Genomic DNA, 19,397 nt, shown 5'->3' with positions numbered 1-19,397 from the left:
CCCGGGACTCCAGGATCGCGCCTTGGGCCAAAGGCAGGTGCTAAACTGCTGAGCCACCCAGGGATCCCCTCTATCATCATATTGATTATAGAAATTGGTCCACCAGATTGGGGAGGCCAAGAAGTCCCATGATTACCATCTACAAACTGGAGAACCAGAAAAGATAATATAATCCAGGGATAACATTCAGCGCAAGTCAGATGGCCTGAGAACCAGGGCCTGATGGTAGTGGTGCTGGTCTGAGTCCAGAGGCCAGAGAACCAGGAGCACCAATGTCTAAGGGCAGGAAAAGTAGCTCTTCAAACAGAGAGCAAATTCCTCCTTCACTTTTTTGTTCTATTTGGGTCCTCAATGGATTAGATGATACCCTTCCACATTAGTGAGGGCAATCTTCTTTACTCAGTCTCCTGACTCAAATGCTAATCTCCTCCAGAAACACTCTCACAGACACACCCAGAAGAAATGTTTTACCAGCTACATGGGCATCCGTCAAATTGGCACATAAAATGAAGCATCTCAATGGGTGTTACATTATCATTTAACAGCTGTATAACGTTCCATTACGTGGATGGATGCACAATCATATACTGAGATAACCTCCTGTGTTGGAAAGTTGTTCTCTTTTATTTTTCTTTTATAAATAATGCTTTGGTGAGGGACACTGGGGTGGCTCAACTGGTTAAGTGTCTGACTCTTGGTTTTGGCTCAGGTCATGATCTTGGAGTGGTGGGGTCAAGTCCCACATTGGGCTCTGTGCTCAGCGAAGAGTTGGAGCCTGCTTGGGATTCTCTCCTTCTTCTGCCCCTCCCCTGCTTGTGCTCTCTCTCTCTCTCTCTCTCTAAAATGGATTAAAACAATCTTAAAGGGCAGCCCTGGTGGCTCAGTGGTTTAGCGCCACCTTCGGCCCAGGGCGTGATCCTGGAGACCCGGGATCGAATCCCACATTGGGCTCCCTGCATGGAGCCTGCTTCTCCCTCTGCCTGCTTCTCCCTCTGCCTGTGTCTCTGCCTCTCACTCTCTCTCTGTGTTCTCATGAATAAATAAAATATTTTTTAAAAAAATAAAATTAAAATAAAAAAATCTTAAAAAAAAAGAATGCTGTCTCAGAAGGCTTAATCTTCAGGCAATAAATACTGATAAAATCTAATGCTTCTTTATCCAATATGGTAGCCTCTGCCCACATGTGGCTACTAAGCACTTGAAATGGGGCCAGTGCTATGTATTGAAACAACAGTATTTTGGATATTGGGTTAAATACAGGATATTATTAGAATTTGTATCAGTTGTTCCTGTTTACTTTCCAAACTGTGGCTACTAGAAAATGTTAAGTTACATATGTAGCTCATGTAAGATTTCCACTGGATGGTACTTGGGCTAATAATGCTTATCGACAACACCAAGCCCTGTGCTAACAGTATCTCATTTCATTGTTCCAGATACTGCAGGAGCTCCAGGGTGTGGAACTAAAGCTGCTTCTTCAATATAGTACCCTTAATCACCAAGATGCCACCCTACACTCTGCCTCACAGGGTGACCTTACAGAGGAGAAAGTAGAGGCTCGCAGAGCTTCAACTGATCTGCCCCACAGTCACACACAAGGGGGTCGGGGGGGACACACTGTTTCCCAAAGTGTGGGAAACTTTTCATGGCCTTAAGTAACGCTGGATCCCATTGTGAGAAACTCAGTCTCTTGATTTCTCTTTCCAACTGTTTTGGTCAATGAGAAAGGCTCCACTGGGTGCTACTGTGCCTTCAGAGCCTATCTATTCCTGGGCTCCCCTTCTGGGCTAGAATTTCACCTCTTGGCTTCTCTGTATTGATTTTTAGACAGCTTTATTGAGGTATAGTTGACACACAATAAGCTACAGATGTTTAAAATATATAATTCAATACATCTTGACATACGCACACACCTTTGAAACCCCACCACAATCCAGCTAATGAACAGACCCACCTGAGTATAGGTTTCTATAATTACTTTCTATTTATCTATTTTTCTAGCTTGCCATTTAGGGGAGCACTGTAGATTGCCTTTTGGAAATAAACATGTGGATTCACATTTTTGAAAAGGGAGTTCATTTCAAAACAATGTTTAAGTAAAAAATGGTTATAGATACAGCCGGACAAAGTTTAAAAATCCGAAAATTCCCCAGGTTATGAAGGGACATGTTTGAGCAACTGGTGAAATTTGAATATGGACTGTATACTGTAATAATGTTGTATCAGAGTAACATGTTTTAATTTGATAAATGACTTGTGGTTATGTAAGAGAGTGTCCTAGTTGTTAGGAGATACATCCTTAAATATTTAGGGATGACAGGACATGATGTTCACAGCTTGCTTTGAAATAGTTCTACAAAAACCAGGGGCTGGTGGGGAGGGTCAATTGGTGAGGGAAAGATGGAGAGAGAGAGAAAATATGGCAAAATGTAAGTGATTGGTGCATTTGAGTGAACGATACATAGCAGCTCATTGTATTCTTGTGACTTTTCTGTTGCAATAGAAATATTTTTTTAGGGACACCTGGGTGGCTCAGCCAGTTAAGCATCTGCCTTCGGGTCAGGTCATGATCCCAGGGTCCTGGGAACTTGCTTCTCCCTCTCTCTCTACCTGCTGCTCCCCCTTGCTTGTGCTCTCTCTCTCCATCAAATAAATAAATAAATAAATAAATAAATAAATAAATAAATAAATCTTTTAAAAATTATTTTTAAGTTGGCTAATCAAAAGTATTGGTGAGGAAGGGAAGCAAGGAAAGTCTCGTCCCTGACTGGTGAAAATGTGTGAGGGTCAACCACTTTGAAAACGATTTGACATTGTCCAGTGTAGTACGGAGCAGGATAGGTCAATTGCTACAATAAGAAAATGTCTTAAAAGTTAATTTCTCACATAAGCAAAGTCCACTGAGTGTGTGCACATCTACCCTGGAAGGCTGTCTGTCAGGTGGCCCAGACTCCTTCCATCTTGTGATGCTTCCATTCTCCACATGTGGCCTCCACTCCCAACATGAAGTTTTCAGGGTGACCCCAGTAGGAAAAGAAAGCATATGGAAGACACACTGGATTCTTAACCCCCTCAGTCCAGAAGGACTTGCGTTACTTTGGCCATACTTTCTATTGATCAAAATGAGTCCACTTGACCTCAACCAGGTGCAAGCGGAACTGGGAAATGTAGTCTCTCACAGGGCAGGTGCTCCTCTGTTACAACTCTACCCCAGGGAAAGGGAGCCTGAACCTTTGTGTCAGAGCAGGCTGCCTTGGCCATATCCAGCAGAGACTCCACCACAACCAGCAGAGCCACAAATGAACATATCCTGCAATTGGGAATTTCCCTCCTGGATTTGTGTCCTCCTGAGAAACCGTCACACATGGACTCAGGAGCCATGCACAAGACTACTGAGAGCAGCCTTACTAGCCATAGCAAAACCCAGGAATTATCCTGAATACTCCTGCATTGCAGACTAGAGAAATAAATGATGGTATTTTCATTCAATGGAATACACATAAATAAATGAACAGCAGGGACGTGCATCAACATGAACAACTCTCAACAAGATAATGCTAGACAAGAAAAAAAAGTCACAGGATGCCTGGGTGGCTCAGCGGTTGAGCGTCTGCCTTTGGCTCAGGCGTGATCCTGGAGTCCCCAGATCGAGTCCCACGTTGGGCTTCCCTATGGGGAGCCTGCTTCTCTGTCTTCCTATGTCTCAGCCTCTCTCTCTCTCTCTCTGTGTCTCTCATGAATAAATAAATATAATATTTAAAAAGAAGAATAAAAAAGGAAAAAAAGTCACAAAACAACACCTCTATTTATAAAATGACCAAAATTCAGGCTACATTAAGCAAATAATATTTAGGGTGGGGCTGCTAATCAGCAGTCACACACATATATGAATGTATCATTTGTTAAAATACGGCAATATTGGTTGGTACCTAGATGCTGCTGCTTTAAGCCCCCTCACCCCAGTGCATCCCCGACCACCATGACTTTGTCCTCATGACCCTGTAGACATCTTCACAATCCAGAAGCTAAAGGGTTAAGATCGAGTAACTATTTTTAATCTTACCTTAAGTTTAGGGGGACATGCATATGTGATTTAAAAATACTTAAAAAAAAAAAGTAAAGGAATGGTAAACATCAGCTCCAGAATAGAGGTCATCTCAGTGGGAGGATCAGGGGAGTTTGTACTAGACTCAGTGTGCTCCCTTCCTGTCTACCTCCCAATACTCCAGGACAACAAAGGGAAGATGTCATCACACCCCATTAGGAGCCGTTCTCAGAGCCATGTCAACTGCTTCTGCTTCAGCCACAACCTCCAGTGGCCTCAGAATTTCAAGAAATCCATCAGAATTGCTTTCTCATGTGGCTTGACTCCGTTACTTATGTATGGAAGCATGGTCAGGTAAACTACAGGACACCCAGTTAAATCTGAATTTCAGATTAAGATAAACAATGAACAATTTTTAGCGTTAAGTCTGTCCTAAATACGGCATGGGAATTGACTGAACCACTGAAAAAGTATTCCTCGCACATCTGAATTTTATTTTTTTTAATTTTTATTTATTTATGATAGTCACACAGAGAGAGAGAGAGAGACACAGGCAGAGGGAGAAGCAGGGTCCATGCACCGGGAGCCCGACATGGGATTCGATCCCGGGTCTCCAGGATCACGCCCTGGGCCAAAGGCAGGCGCTAAACCACTGCGCCACCCAGGAATCCCTGAATTTTAGATTTAAATGGGCATCCTGTATTTTTATTTGCTCAATCTGACAGCACTATTTTGGGAGTGTTTCCTTAACCAAACCCCTACCCCACTCCTCTCTCCAATAAGAGAGTTTCACCGAAGTTGTCTTTCATCGCCTCCATTTCTGAGATCCAAAAACATCCAATGTTTTTCTGAGGCTAACCTTTTGCTGTACTCCTATTATTCACCTGCAGGGGAATTAGTGACAGTTTGCCCAACATTTTGCCAACTAGGATATCTGCCAGATTTTAAGGTTCAAAGGATTTAGGCTTGTAAATCTAGCCCTGAAATTCAACTTTTCTCTCCAACATCACAGCCAAGATCACTGGTCTAAAGGAAACAACTTTGCCTGTCCCTTCCCTTTCAAAGGGAGAGAGGAGAGCCATCCTCTCAAAGGCTAAGTTATGGATTGAATTGTGTTCCCCTCCCTCCCCCCAAAAAAGGGTATGTTGGAGTCATAACTCCCCTGGACTTAGGAATGTGACCTTACTTGAAGACAAAGTTTTTACAGAGGTGATTAAGTTAAGATTGAGTCATCAGGATGGGCTGTAATCCATATGACTGGGAGCCTTTGAAAAGAGGAAATTTGTACAGAAACACACACGGGGAAGATGTGTGAAGGGACACAGGGAGCGTGTCAGGTGGAGACACAGTTTTAAAGTGATGGGTCGACAAGGCAAGCAAGACCAAAGATGGCCAGAAAACCACCAGAAGCTGGGACAAGCAAGGAAGAATTGCTCCCCTACAGGTTCTGGAAGGAGTGGGGCCCTGTCAACAGCCTGATCTCAGACTTCCAGCCTCCAAAACTCTGAAACCACAAAGTTCTGTTGTTTAAGCCCCCAAATCTGAAGATTTTGTCTTTCCATCTGGAAACTGACTTGGTGAGTAGGGATAGTGCTGCCCAGAGCACAGAGCAGGGAAAATGCTCCCAGTAGGGTGGCCAACTCATTCCCAGTCTGCTCAGGGCTTTCGCAGTTCTGGCGGTAAAAATCCTATGTGTTGAAAAAAATCGCAGGAAGGCTGGGAGGATTGCTCATCCCTAATGCCTTAAATGATTTGAGATGGTGTCTGGACATGGCCTCAAACAACCTTGACTCACCTTTGTGAGAACGCTATTCTTTTTTCAATTGTTTGATTCTTCCAATCATGCTCAGGAGAAAGGCTCAGTTGGGTGATACAAATCTTTAACACCTGACACTTGCTAATTTCCCTTTTTAAAAAGATGAGGCTGAAGACTGGGGCAGGGGAAACAACATGGCAGGGCCTCCAAAAGCTAAAAATAGAATTACGGCATGATGCAGCAAGTTCACTCCTAGTTACTTATCCAGAAGAACTGAAAACAGAGTCTGAAAGATACTTACACACCCACGTTCACAGCAGCATTACTCACAAAATCCAAGAGGTGGAAGCAAGCCCAGTGTCCATCAACAGATGAATAGACAAAATCTGGTGGGGATGATGGTGCAACGATGTCAGTGTATTTAATGCCATAGACCCATACACTTCAAAATGGTTAAAATGGCAACTTTCATGTTATATGATATATTACTGTAATTTAAGAGAGAGAGAGAGATGTGTCAAAAGCTGCTAACAGGATTAACAACACAATGAACTGATGATCGACCATTGAATTTGTTGTAACTTTAGGTCACTGATTTGAGATCTTTCTTCTTTTTTAATATAGGCATTTATGGCTGTAAATGTTCCTCTAAGCACTGCTTTAATTGCATTCCATACTTTTTTGATGTTATGTCTTCATTTTTGCTCTTCTCAAAGTATTTTCTAATTTCCCTTGTGTGACCTTTGGAGTTGGCTTTTGAAATTGGTCATCGAATGTGGCCATCTGGAAGCCACTAGTGACCTCGACAGTTGGTGTTTCAGTGGAGCCATGAGGGGGGAGCCCAATTTGAGTGGGTTCAAGAGACAATTAAAAGCGAAGGAATGGAAACCAAGAAAAAATTCAACTCTTAGAAGATTCAACTTTTTTTCTGTAAAGGAGAATAAAGAAATGGGTAATAACTAGAGGACATTGTGGGATAACAATGATGGGAGCTATCATGTTTATAAGCTAATAGGAATAATCAAGAAGAAAGGGAACATCTGGTGTAGTAAGAGACAGCAGAGACTTATTTAGAGTGATGACCTTGAGTGGAATGGAATCCAGGATGAAGGTAGAGTGTTGGCCTTGGCTGGGAGCCAGGACAGCTCTGTCATCATAACAAGAAAGAAGGCAATATTGATGGGCTAAGTGCCATGAAAGTCACCTTCTTCTTCTTTTTTTTTTTTCTTAATGATTTTATTTATTTATTCATGAGAAACACACAGAGACAGAGAGAGAGGCAGAGACACAGGCAGAGGGAGAAACAGGCTCCATGGAGGGAGCCTGATGTGGGACTCGATCCTGGGTCTCCAGGATAACGACCTGGGCTGAAGGCGGCATTAAACCACTGGGCCACTCGGGCTGCCCTGGAAGTCACCTTTCATGGCTTTGTTTTTGTGAAGATAGAAGGCAAGGCCAAGAACTGAGAGCTGGGAGGAAGGGGAAGCATGAGGGGAGAAGGAAAGGCGGGGCATTACCATACGAGAGAGTAGATGAGTGAATGGACAAGGGTATGTTGTAGGGTCACTGGGCAGCAGATTGGTGGTCAAAAATCTCAAGGGAGGCCAGTCATCATGGCAGTGTATGAGGCTTCCCAGGTTCGAGTGAGGAGTAGATGAGGGGCTGGCTTTAATCGGGCTGTCTGACCATGTAAATGTGATGAAGGAAGAGGCAGATGAGGGAGTTTAGGATATATGTCAAGGAGTGATTGTAATGACAGCCCATGGCTCTCAACTGAGTGAGGGGACAGGGAAAGGGAGGGTTGTTCATAGATTATAGATTCTGGCAGAGCTAAAGGATTGTTCAGAAAGAAATACCAAATAGAATGAGCTAGAAAGAAAAAAGAAGTGTGGGTTGGTGAGTAGGGTGCATGAGAACATGGAAAGTGATGCAGTTTTTGGAAATGACAAGATCTAAAATAAGAACATGAGAGGTGGGCTGGGATAGAGTGGAGGACAAGGTGACAAGGAGAGAAGAGTAGAGGGAATTGAAAGTCACATACCCAGAAGGATCATCAACCTCAGTGGTTCTCAACCAAGAGCAATTCTGCCTCCAGCGGACTGTTGGCCATGTCTGGAGACATTTTTGGTTGTCACAACTTGGTGGTGGTGTTGGGGAGTGGTTCTACTAGCATCAAGTGGGTGGAGGCCAGAGATGCTGCTCAACATCCTACAGTACACAGGGGAGACCCCACAACCGAGAATGGCCTGGCCGCAAGTGTCAGTATTGCCGAGGTTGGGAAACCATGGTCTATGTGGATACCAAAGTCACTAAGAATTATGCCCAGAGAAGCGTTCAAGAAAGGAACATAAAATAGGACATAAAATAGTGAAAGGATGAGAGGACACGACCTGAGGCCGATAGATAAACAAGCAAGATAAACAAGCTGTGGGTATTGTTTAATGACCTGAGATTCAAAGCTGCAGAGTTTCAGAGAAGAGTTAGAAGCCACGATGGAAGAAGGATGCCTACCTCATCTCAAGGGGCACAAGAGTGCAAGGAGCTGGAAGAGAAAACAGCCATGGCCCAAAAGCACGCAGTCTTGGGGGAGAGCCAAACTTCTGCTGGGGGGAGAAGGTAAAGAGGATGCTTTGTCAAGAGGTTGAGAATACAGGGGATTTTGCTTAGGAAGGATCGTGATTTTCTGAGGGCACAATTGAAACATTTCAAGGTTTCAGGAGGACTACTAAAAAAATGAAAAGGCATACCATTAACTAGAAGAAGATATTCAGAATACTTAAATCTCACGAAGGGCTTATTGCCAGAATACACAAAGAATTCTTGCAACTCAGTAATAAGAAGACAAATGAGGAAACGGTTCAGAAAAGACACTTCACAAAAGAAGATACAGAGATGGCCAAAGGGCACATGAAAAGATGCCTAACATCATTAGTCATCAGGGAAGCGAGCATTAAAACCACAGGGATAAAAAATAATAATAATAATAAAATAAAATAAATTTTAAAAAACCCACAAGGATATACCACTACACACCTGTTGAATGAACTAAGATTTTAAAACAAAAACCTGTCTGCAGAAAGTGACATTGAGGACGTGGAGTAACTAGAACTCTCATACATCACTGGTGGGAGTGTAAAATGGTTGAACCACTTTGGGAAATGATTGGCAGTTTTTTTCAAAAACTGACCCAGCCATTCCACTTGATATTTACCCAAGAGAAGCAAAAATGTATGCCCACACAAAGCCTTGTACACAAATGTTCAGAGCAACTTCACTTATAATAGCCCCAAACCGGAAACAACCCAAATGCTCATCATCTGGTGAATGGATAAATTCTAGCACATCCATACAATGGAATATTACTCGGTAGTGGAAACGAACAAATGACTGCATATACGCAGCAGCGCAGTGAATTTTAAAACAATATGGTGGGGCGCCTGGGTGGCTCAGTGGTTGAGCATCTGCCTTTGGCTCAGGTCGTGATCCCGGGGTCCTGGGATCAAGTCCCACGTTGGGCTCCCCGCAGGGAGCCTGCTTCTCCCTCTGCCTATTTCTCTGCCTCTCTCTGTGTGTCTCTCATGAATAAATAGGTAAAATCTTTAAAGCAAAATAATAATAATAATAATAAAATAAAAAACAACATTATGGTGAATGAAAGAAGCCCATCACCAAAGATTATATACTACATGATTCCATTTATATGAAATTCTAGTTAAGGGAAATCTAAACTAGACTGATGGAAAATTGGACCAATGACTGGGGATGAGATGGCAGGGGGATTGATTGCAAAAGGACCCAAGGGATCTTTGGGGGGGGTCACGGAAATGTTCTCTATCTTGACTGTGGTAGTTGTCACACGGTTGGGTCAAAATTCATCAAACCGTACACTAAAAATGGACATATTTTCTTACACAAACATTTTACTTCAATAGAGTGGACTTTAAAACAAGATGGAAAAAAATAAAAATAAAACAAGATGGACACAGAAAGAGAAGGGAGGGGACTAGCACTCTACAGGGCCTTTGAATTACAGAGTCTACATTATCTAATTACCTGCTTATTTTCCCTCTTAGATATTATATGAAGGGAATAAAAATGGTGGTAATTTAGAGTATCCAGGCTATTCTGACTGAGAAGGGGCATGAAGGAACTTTCTAGATCTTGAACAGGGTGTTGGTTACACAGCTGTACACTCATATAAAAAAAATCATTGAGTTAAGATGTATGAACTTTACTGGGTGTATCTTATACTCCAATAATTTTTGGCGATGCCTGGGTGGCTCAGTGGTTGAGCGTCTGCCTTTAGCTCAGGGTGTGATCATGGGGTCCCAGGATCAAGTACTGCACCAAGCTCCCTTCCTCTGCCTGTGTCTCTGCCTTTCTCTGTGTGTCTCTCATGAATAAATAAATAAAATCTTTTTTAAAAAATGACACCATGGGGAACCCTGGGTGGCGCAGCGGTTTAGCACCTGCGATCCTGGAGACCTGGGATCGAATCCCACGTCGGGCTCCCAGTGTATGGAGCCTGCTTCTCCCTCTGCCTGTGTCTCTGCCTCTCTCTCTCTCTCTCTCTCTCTCTCTCTGTGACTTTCATAAATAAATTTAAAAAAAATTTTTAAAAATGACACCATGGAACCCTTTTCATGTCAATGAAAATGAATGTACAACATCATATTTATTGGTGAAATCCCCTTTAAATGACTCCCTTCTCCACTAAAATGGCTCCCAAAAGCATTTGATGCTTCTGACACTGACGGCAGATCTCAACAGCCTACACCCCTGCCAGACTTGCTCTTCTGCTTGATGCATTGTCTTCCCTGAACCTGTGACTGCTTCCCCCGGGCTCCTCTCCTACTTCTCTGGCTGGCAGGGCCTCCTTGGCCTCCTTTCACTACAACCCACTCCTGGGGCAGGGTTATGGAGGGAAGGCCTCACCTGCTCCCTGCTCCCTGGGTGCCAGAATGACAGAATCATCAGTTTCCTGGAAATCTCCACTTGGGTCCCAACTCCCTAGATCATAACCCTCTGGCTCTCAACTGGAGACACTGGGCAATGTCTAGAGACATTCTTAGTTGACATGATTGGGAGATACTACTGGCATCTAGTGGATAGAGGTCAGGGATGCTACTGAACTACTGGGCTACAATGCACAGGATGGCCCCAGACAAAATAGAACTATCCAACCCTAAATGTCAGTACTGCCAAAGTAAAATATAAATAAATGAATGAATAAAAATAAAAGAAATAAAAAAAGAATAAAAAAAATACTACCAAAGTAGGGAAACCCTGCCCCAAACTGGCTCATTATCTTCTCCCAAAATTCTATCTCTATCTCAGTAAAAGGCACCTTTATGTATCCAATGGCTCTAGCCAGAAATCTGTGAACCTTATTCAACAATATAAATGAGTTCAGGTATTCATATGCAATCCATTCCTGAATTAGTTGGGTAATGCTAGCTGCTGCAATGAACAAATCTTAAAATGTTTAATGACTCAAATATGATGGAATGTGTTGTTCACTCATCCAAATCCAAAAGGAATCATCCTAACTGGCAGGTGGCTCCCTTCCTAGGCTCCTTCTACGGTTCCATCAATTTTATCAGGCCACTGCACTCAGCTGCGAGGGCTGGTGGGAGGAGAATAAGAGTGAAGTCACACCTGCTACTTAAGCTCCTTGGCTTAGAAGTGTCACACATCATTTCTTTGCAGGGTCCATTAATGAAAACTCATCATATGGCTCCTCAGATGCAAGGGATGCTGGGAAATGTAATCCCTGGGTAGAGGGGTGCGATGACCACCCTCCAGTAATGCTCACCTCTTTAAAAAAAAAAAGATTTTATTTATTTCTTTATGAGAGACACACAGAGAGAGACAGAGACATGGGGAGACAGAGAATCAGGCTCCCCACAGGGAGCCCGATGTGGGACTTGATCCCAGAACTCTGGGATCACACCTTGAGCTGAAGGCAAATGCTCAACCACTTAGCCACCCAGGCGTCCCTGATGCTCACCTCTTGAAATCATCCCCTTGCAGAGTCCCCTGCCCACACTGAACCATGAGTGACCATTAGAATAATGTGGAAGTGATAGGGAGATCCCTGGGTGGCTCAGCGGCCTAGCGCCTGCCTTTGGCCCAGGGCGCGATCCTGGAGTCCCGGGATCGAGTCCCACGTTGGGCTCCCTGCATGGAGCCTGCTTCTCCCTCTGCCTGTGTCTCTGCCTCTCTCTCTCTCTCTGTCTGTCTGTCTGTCTATCACGAATAAATTTTTTAAAAAAAGAATAACGTGGAAGTGACAATGTGTGACTGCCAAAACCAGGTTGTTTACGCTATTATAGCTTCCACTTTGCTCTCTTAGATCATTTGTTCTAGAAGGAAGCCAGCCGCCACGTTGCAAGGACACTCAATTAATCAAGAAGTCCACACGGGGAAGAACTGAGGCCTGCTGATGATGGCTAGACATCCAATTTGTCCAGCATCCAACTTGGTAGCCCCGTGAATGAGCAATCTTAGAAGTGGATCCTTCCGCTCGAGTTGAGCCTTTGGGTAGGACTACAACTCTGTCTGACATTTTTAACATCACCTTTCTGAAAGACCCCAAGCCAAGCTCCCCTAGATTCCTGATCCACAGAAATTGCATGAGATAATGTGTATTGTTATTGATAATGTTCAATGCTATTGCTATTGTTCTAAGCCACTAAATTATGGGGTAATTTATTATGTAACTGCTACAAAGGAGAAGCATGACCTTTAGAAAACAATTTATCCTGCAGTCTGCAAGCTCTGTTCTATCTCCTAAACACTTCACAAATCCATCTCCTCCTCTAGACTCTACCTCCCACAGGCTGCCTCCACATCTCTCTTCTGAATGGCTACATCTACCCCATCACTGGTCTCCGTTTTTGGAAGACGACTGTCACGTCTTTTTTATTTTATTGGTTTGTTTGCTTCTTTGTTTTGTTTTCCAACATCCAATCATTTCTTTGGGAGTGGGAACTTCATTGCCTGTAGCAGTGTCCATCATGGTGGCAGTGGTGTCCAGAGGCAACTGTGACCTCCGAGATAAATTTTCCCTAATGCTCAGTCTCTGAAACCTTCTTTCAAAAAAAAAAAAAAAAATACAGAGAGAGAGGCAGAGACACAGGCAGAGGGAGAAGCAGGCTCCTCACAAGGAGCCTGATGTGGGACTGGATCCCAGGACCCCAGGATCATGCCCTGAGCCGAAGGCTGACGCTCAACTGCTGAGCCACCCAGGCATCCCTGAAACCTTCTGCCTATTTTTTCCAAGTGGATATTCAGGACTGCCACCCATACTGGAAATCTCTAGTATCTGCAAGATTTTCTCTCTGCTTTAGACAATTTCTGTTGCCTTCAACCAACAACACTGACTGGCACGTCTGCCTGCATCATTGGCTCATAAAACCTATTCTCTACCCATTAGCCATTCCTTCATTGATTCAATAAATGTTTACCAGGAACTTACTATGTGCCAGACACTGTTCAGACTCACAATCCTGAGATCAAGAGTTCTCATGCTCTATGGGATGCCTGGGTGGCTCAGCAGTTGAGCGTCTGCCTTTGGCTCAGGGCATGATCATGGAGTCCGGGGATTGGGTCCCGCATCGGGGTTCCCTGGAAGGAGCCTGCTTCTCCCTCTGCCTGTGTCTCTGACTCTCTGTGTCTCTCATGAATAAATAAATAAAATCTTAAAAAAAAAAAAAAAAAAAAGAGTTGCATGCTCTACCGACTGAGCCAGCCGGGTGCCCCAACAGTCTGCATTTTTAATACGATCCAGGTGATGTTGCTGCTACTGCTGGTCCATAAAGCATACTTTGAGTAGGGAAATGCTATGCTAATAAATTGCATACCAAGAAAACAAAGCATAGAAAAGGGATAAGGGGGATCCCTGGGTGGCGCAGCGGTTTGGCGCCTGCCTTTGGCCCAGGGCGCGATCCTGGAGACTCGGGATCGAATCCCACATCGGGCTCCCGGTGCATGGAGCCTGCTTCTCCCTCTGCCTGTGTCTCTGCCTCTTTCTCTCTCTCTCTGTGACTATCATAAATAAATAAATAAATAAAAAAAAGAAAAGGGATAAGGTACACTGAGAGCTGAGGGTGAGCTTCAGTTTTAAAGTCAGAAATGCCTGGTGGCTCAGTGGTTAAGGTCTGCCTTTGGCTCAGGGCATGATCCAGTAATCCCAGGATCGAGTCCCACATCGGGCTCCCTGCATGGAGCCTGCTTCTCCCTCTGCCTGTGTCTCTGCCTCTCTCTCTCTCTCTCTCTCTCTCTCTGTGTGTCTCATGAATAAATAAATAAAATCTTTTAAAACAATAAATAGGGGTGTCAGGAGATGACAATGAGCATGGGCTTAATGGAGACGGGGAGGGAGCCATGAGGACGTGAGAGAAGAGCATTCCAGGCAGAGGGCACAGCCAGTGCAAAGGCCCTGAGGCCAGCGTGTGTCTGATGAGTTAGAGGAACAGTGGGGGGACTAGTGTGGCTGCAGTGGAGTGAGCAAGGAGGAGAGACGGAGGAGGTGAAGCCAGATGGGCACGGGGCAGGAGAGGGCATCTATCAGACTGCATAGAGCGCCGTGGACTATTATTAGGCCTTTGAGCTGAGTGGATCAGGGACTCACAGGAGGGTTCTAAGAAGGATGACATGAGCTCACTTAAGCTTTAAAAGCATTCCTCGGGTCACTGAAGGGAGACTAGTTTACAAGGGAGCGGGGCTGGAAGCTGGGAGAAATGGGAGGAGGTGACTCCAAGTGTCAAGGCAAGAGGTGGTGGCGCCTCAAGCCAGGGAGGCAGCCTGCACTGGTGGGTGGTAGATGCTGAGCTCTGGGGGAACCTGCAGGGCTCAGCCTGCTGGATTAGCCAACTCATTTCAGTGCCATGAAGAGGGAGAAAGGAAGCATGACTCCAATTTTTTTTCTTTAGTACAAGCAAATGGAAGGGTGCAAACAGCAATACTTTGGTGTGGGAAAGAAGATCAGCGATTCCTCTCAACCACGTTCATTTTGGTGCCTAAGTCCCTGGGGAGATGGGAGGGAGGGAAGTCTGGAGCTGGGGAGAGATATCTGAGTGGGAGACACCAACCTGGGAAGCATCAGATATGCAGGTACTTAAGGCCAAGAGATCAAAGGAGATTATTAGGGGGTGTAGATAGATAAAGACAAGCGTAGATGGCTGAGGTCAAGGGCTCTCCAACGCAGGGAGTCTCTTTAAAAGATAAATCTGATAAGAGAAAAAAAAATATTTCATCACAATGAAGACATTCACCAACAAGGAAATGGTTAAATATATATATTTAACACACACACACACACACGCGCACGGGATGGAATGCTATATGGCCAAAAAAAGCAGAGAGGTTGGCAGTAGCCATCTTTCAAGACTGGCTGGCACACACCCTTTGCCTCTTCTTCTTTCTCTGCCTCCATCCAGCTTCTTGGGATGGAAATGCGCCGGCAGAAGCCTCATTTTGGATTCTGAAGACCCTAGAAATGGCTAAGGTGTGGGTCAGAAGGAGAAAGCCTCTGGAGACGTCATGGTACAGAGCCACCCTGCCCACCTTGGGTGCCAACCTCCAGGCTGTTACTTGGAGAGAAAGACATGCCTATCTTGTCTAAGTCACTGGCACTTTGGGGTTACCCTCCACCACAGTCATACCTAACTAATAAACCCTGCGTCCGCGTAGGCAATCAGTAAATACCAGTAATATTCCACAATATCAATACTTGATCATATTTTTTTCATTTAGAATTTTTGATTTTTTTCAATTTAAAATTGTTAATGATTTCATCAGTTCCCTCTTTTTTGGACACTTATTTCCAATTCTTTGCTGGCATAAGTGTGGCAGACGACCACCATTCATTCTTTCCATCCTGGGTGCCCCTGCCACACCCCACACCCCTTTTCCTCCCCGTGAATCTTGGTCGGGCCACGTGGCTTGCTTTGACTGACAGAATGTGACAAGGAGGTGCTGTGCAACTTGCAGGCCAAGCTTTTAAGAAGGCATGTAGTGGGACGCTGGGGTCCTGGGATCGTGTCCCACATCCCCCTGCATGGAGCCCGCTTCTCCCTCCGCCTGTGTCTCTGCCTCTCTCTCTGTGTCTCTCATGAATAAATCAATAAAATCTTTAAAAAAGAAAGAAAGAAAGAAAGAAAGAAAGAAAGAAAGAAAGAAAGAAAGAAAGAAAGAAAGAAAGAAAGAAAAAGACAAGTCTGCCTCCTCTCTCTTGGGAGCCAGTTGTCATGGGAGATGTGAAGACCACCATACTCGAGGAAGCCCAAGCAGCCACGTGGAGGGAGAGAGATGCCCACACAGCTGAGGTGAGGCTCCTAACATGTGACCACAGAATGTTCACGGTGGATTTTCCAGCCCCAGCAAACTCCACGTGCAGAAGAACCACAGGATCCCAGGCCAGATTCCCCAAGTGTGAGACATAATAAGCTGTGGCTGTTTGAAACCCCTAGGTGTGTGGGATGATTTGTTACGCAGCACTCGCTACCTGAAACAACAGTTATAACAGCCTAGAAACAGCTCTGCCACGAACAGCCTTATGGCCAACTCTTGGTACTCACCTTAGATCATTTCCTAAATGGGAGTAACTAGAAGTAGACTGTGTGACTCTGAAATGTGGGGTCAACTTCATTTCCAGAGAAGTTGTAGCGACATCTGTGAGCTGTTGACGGGAGTGTCCATCTGCCCACAGCCTCTTCAGTCCTTGGTTTTCCATTTCTTCTCTTAATTTTCAATTTCTATCCATGTCAACAGGACTGTTCTGCAGACATCTGAGAACCGGTAACAATGATCAGAGCTTCTCTCTGACAACAGAGTAATCACCTAAGATGGACTGATTTTATAGCCAAGGGTCAAAATATTCCCTCTCCCTGCCACCTAATTACATGGATTTGTTCACTGAGATCATACTGCCCAACAAAGTTGGAGGAAGAAGGTACCCATTAAGTACCTGAGTGCCTACAAGGTGCCAGATACTATTCAAAAGTTGCTTTTGATTTTCCATTTCAGGTCACTCTCTATTTTTAAAATTTATTTATTTATTTATTTATTTATTTATTTATTTATTTGAGAGAGAGATTGAGAGAGAGCACACACATGCAGAAGTGGGGGAGAGGGGCTTGGAGAGGGGAAGCTGACTTGCTGGTGAGCAAGGAGCCCCCTCCAGGCTCCAGTCTCACAACCCTGAGGTCATGACCTGAAGCCAAACCAAGAGTCGAAGCTTCTTCCACTGAGCCAGGGCCCCACCACTTTAATTTAAATCAGTTATTTTTTTTTAATTTTTATTTACTTATGATAGTCACAGAGAGAGAGAGAGAGGCAGAGACATAGGCAGAGACATAGGCAGAGGGAGAAGCAGGCTCCATGCACCGGGAGCCCGACGTGGGACCCGGGTCTCCAGGATCGCGCCCTGGGCCAAAGGCAGGCGCTAAACCGCTGCGCCACCCAGGGATCCCCCCCCAAAAAAAAAAAATTTAAGTCAGTGATTTTTCAACTATGAGCAACTCTTCCCCCCAGAGGACACTTGGCAACGTCTGAGACATTTCTGACTGCTACGATGTGGGAGCGCTACCGGCATCTAGTGGGTCGAGCCCAGGGATGCTGCTCAACACGGCGCAATACCAGGGTGGCCTTCCCCACACAAAGAATCATCCAACGTCGAATTTCGATGGTCCCAAGGCTGAGAAACCCCAACGTAGATGAAACAGAATAGAAGAAAAAACAGAATAGAAAACATTGGAAGGCACTGCTCAGAGTAAAGACAAATATCATTTCATGAAGCGTGTGTACTTTTGTGTACTCAGACTCTACGTCAGCTGTACGTCTCCTTGTGAGTCCCAGTCAAAAAGGCTTGACAAATGCCATCCCGAGGACCACAGGGCTGAATAAGACCCCTGGCTTCCAGGAGCTCACGTTCCACAGATGATAAAGGAGAAAACAAGTGACTTGACGCCACTGTTTTGGACAGCCAATTTAAACAAGGCGAAGGTTCCAGAATGTGCCTGGGATATTAAAAAGGGGGATCAGGGAAGCCTTCTCTAAAGAGGTGACATTCGAGGGGTGGTGTCTATGTCTGGAAGGGAATAGATGCAGGAAGAGGACGCAAGCGGAGCCCAGGTGCCTGGATGGGGCTTGGCACCTTTGAGGAACAGCGAGCTGGCCAGTGTCACGGCTGGAGCCAAGTGGGGAAAGTGGGTGGAAGGAGGTGAGGGAAGAGGTCAGTGTGGGGGACGGGGAGCCAAGGGGAGGGCGTTAGGCAAGGGAGGGCTGTGACGCGATGAGCTTTCTCAGGCTGCTGTATGAAGCAGTAACCGCTGTGGACGGAGGAGGGGAGAAGTAGTTGAACTATGGACAGTAAAGCAGGTGAAACAAAGGGAGGCGGTGAGGTCAGGGGGAGCGGGGGAGTGTCGGGGGAGGGACTGCAGGGGCTGTGGCACCTGACAGGCCCACCCTTCTCCCTCCGGGGCAGGGCAGGGAGCTTGGGCAATAGGGGAACCGGCTGGGCAGGGCCACCCACCTGACTCACAGCAGAAACTGGGACCGCCCACGCTGCCCACCTACCTCCACAGCCCCCCCCTACCCCGGGCAATGCCACTCCCTGTTCCCCCACACAGGCTCCCCTCACCCCCAGCCCCTGTCACCGAGGCCTAGGTCTAGGCCTTCTTTCAGGGGTGCCTCCAAGGCCTCCTCCAAGTTCTTCTGCTTCCAGGTCTTTCTCTCCATGCTGCCCTGATTCCATAAGGCGGGAGTGTCTGTGTCCTGCTCTCTCCTGCCGTCAGACTGGGGTCCCCTGCGATTCCAGGGATACAAAAACTACCCTTATCTAGGGAACCCAGCATCATTGTTAGGGTCCAGCATTTAGGCTCTGTCTGCCTGGTGAACTCCTATCTATCCGTCAAAGCCCAACTCAAAAGGACGAAGGGAGGACTTCTTGGACCCCTGTGGTTCCCGGCTAACACAATCAAATAATTAAAACCCATCAGCAGCTAATACAAACTGAGCCCTTACTGTGTGTCAGGCCCCATTCTGAGACCCTGACAGCAGCCCTCAGATGCATGTTATCATTATCCCTTTTTACAGATGGAAAACTGAGGCTCAGCGACACACAGCTAGTAAGTAATGGAGTGCAAATCTGAACTCGGGTGACTTCAGTATGCTGCTTCAGCAGGTCTCTTTAAATCCTTCCCTGTGAGATTGGTTTGATCAATGCCATCTTCCAGATGAGAAACTTTGGGCTCAGAGAGGTTAAACAGCGCACCTAAGATTACACAGCACGTCATGGATTGAGCCAGCTTGGCAGGTGGGGCAGCTGCCTCTAAAGCTCTCAGCTCTTAACCTTCCTCCCTTATCACCTCTTGGTTCAAAGCGTCATTGATAAGCACCTATTTGCGTGCCAGGCACCGTTCTAGGCTCTGGGGACACTGTAGGAAGGCAGCATTTGAGCTGATCTGGAGGAAAAGAGAGGTCCCAAACATTTCCAGGAACCTTCCTACTTCCATCCCTTTGCCTATTCTTTCTCCTCCCAGGAACGTCTATCTCCAGCTAACGAACTCCTATCCATCCTTAAAAATCCAG

The sequence above is a fragment of the Canis lupus genome, chromosome 20 (assembly GCF_003254725.2).
Source record: "Canis lupus dingo isolate Sandy chromosome 20, ASM325472v2, whole genome shotgun sequence".
Taxonomy (NCBI): domain Eukaryota; kingdom Metazoa; phylum Chordata; class Mammalia; order Carnivora; family Canidae; genus Canis; species Canis lupus.
The sequence above is the reverse complement of the archived record's forward strand: the minus strand, read 5'-3'. Positions refer to the sequence as shown.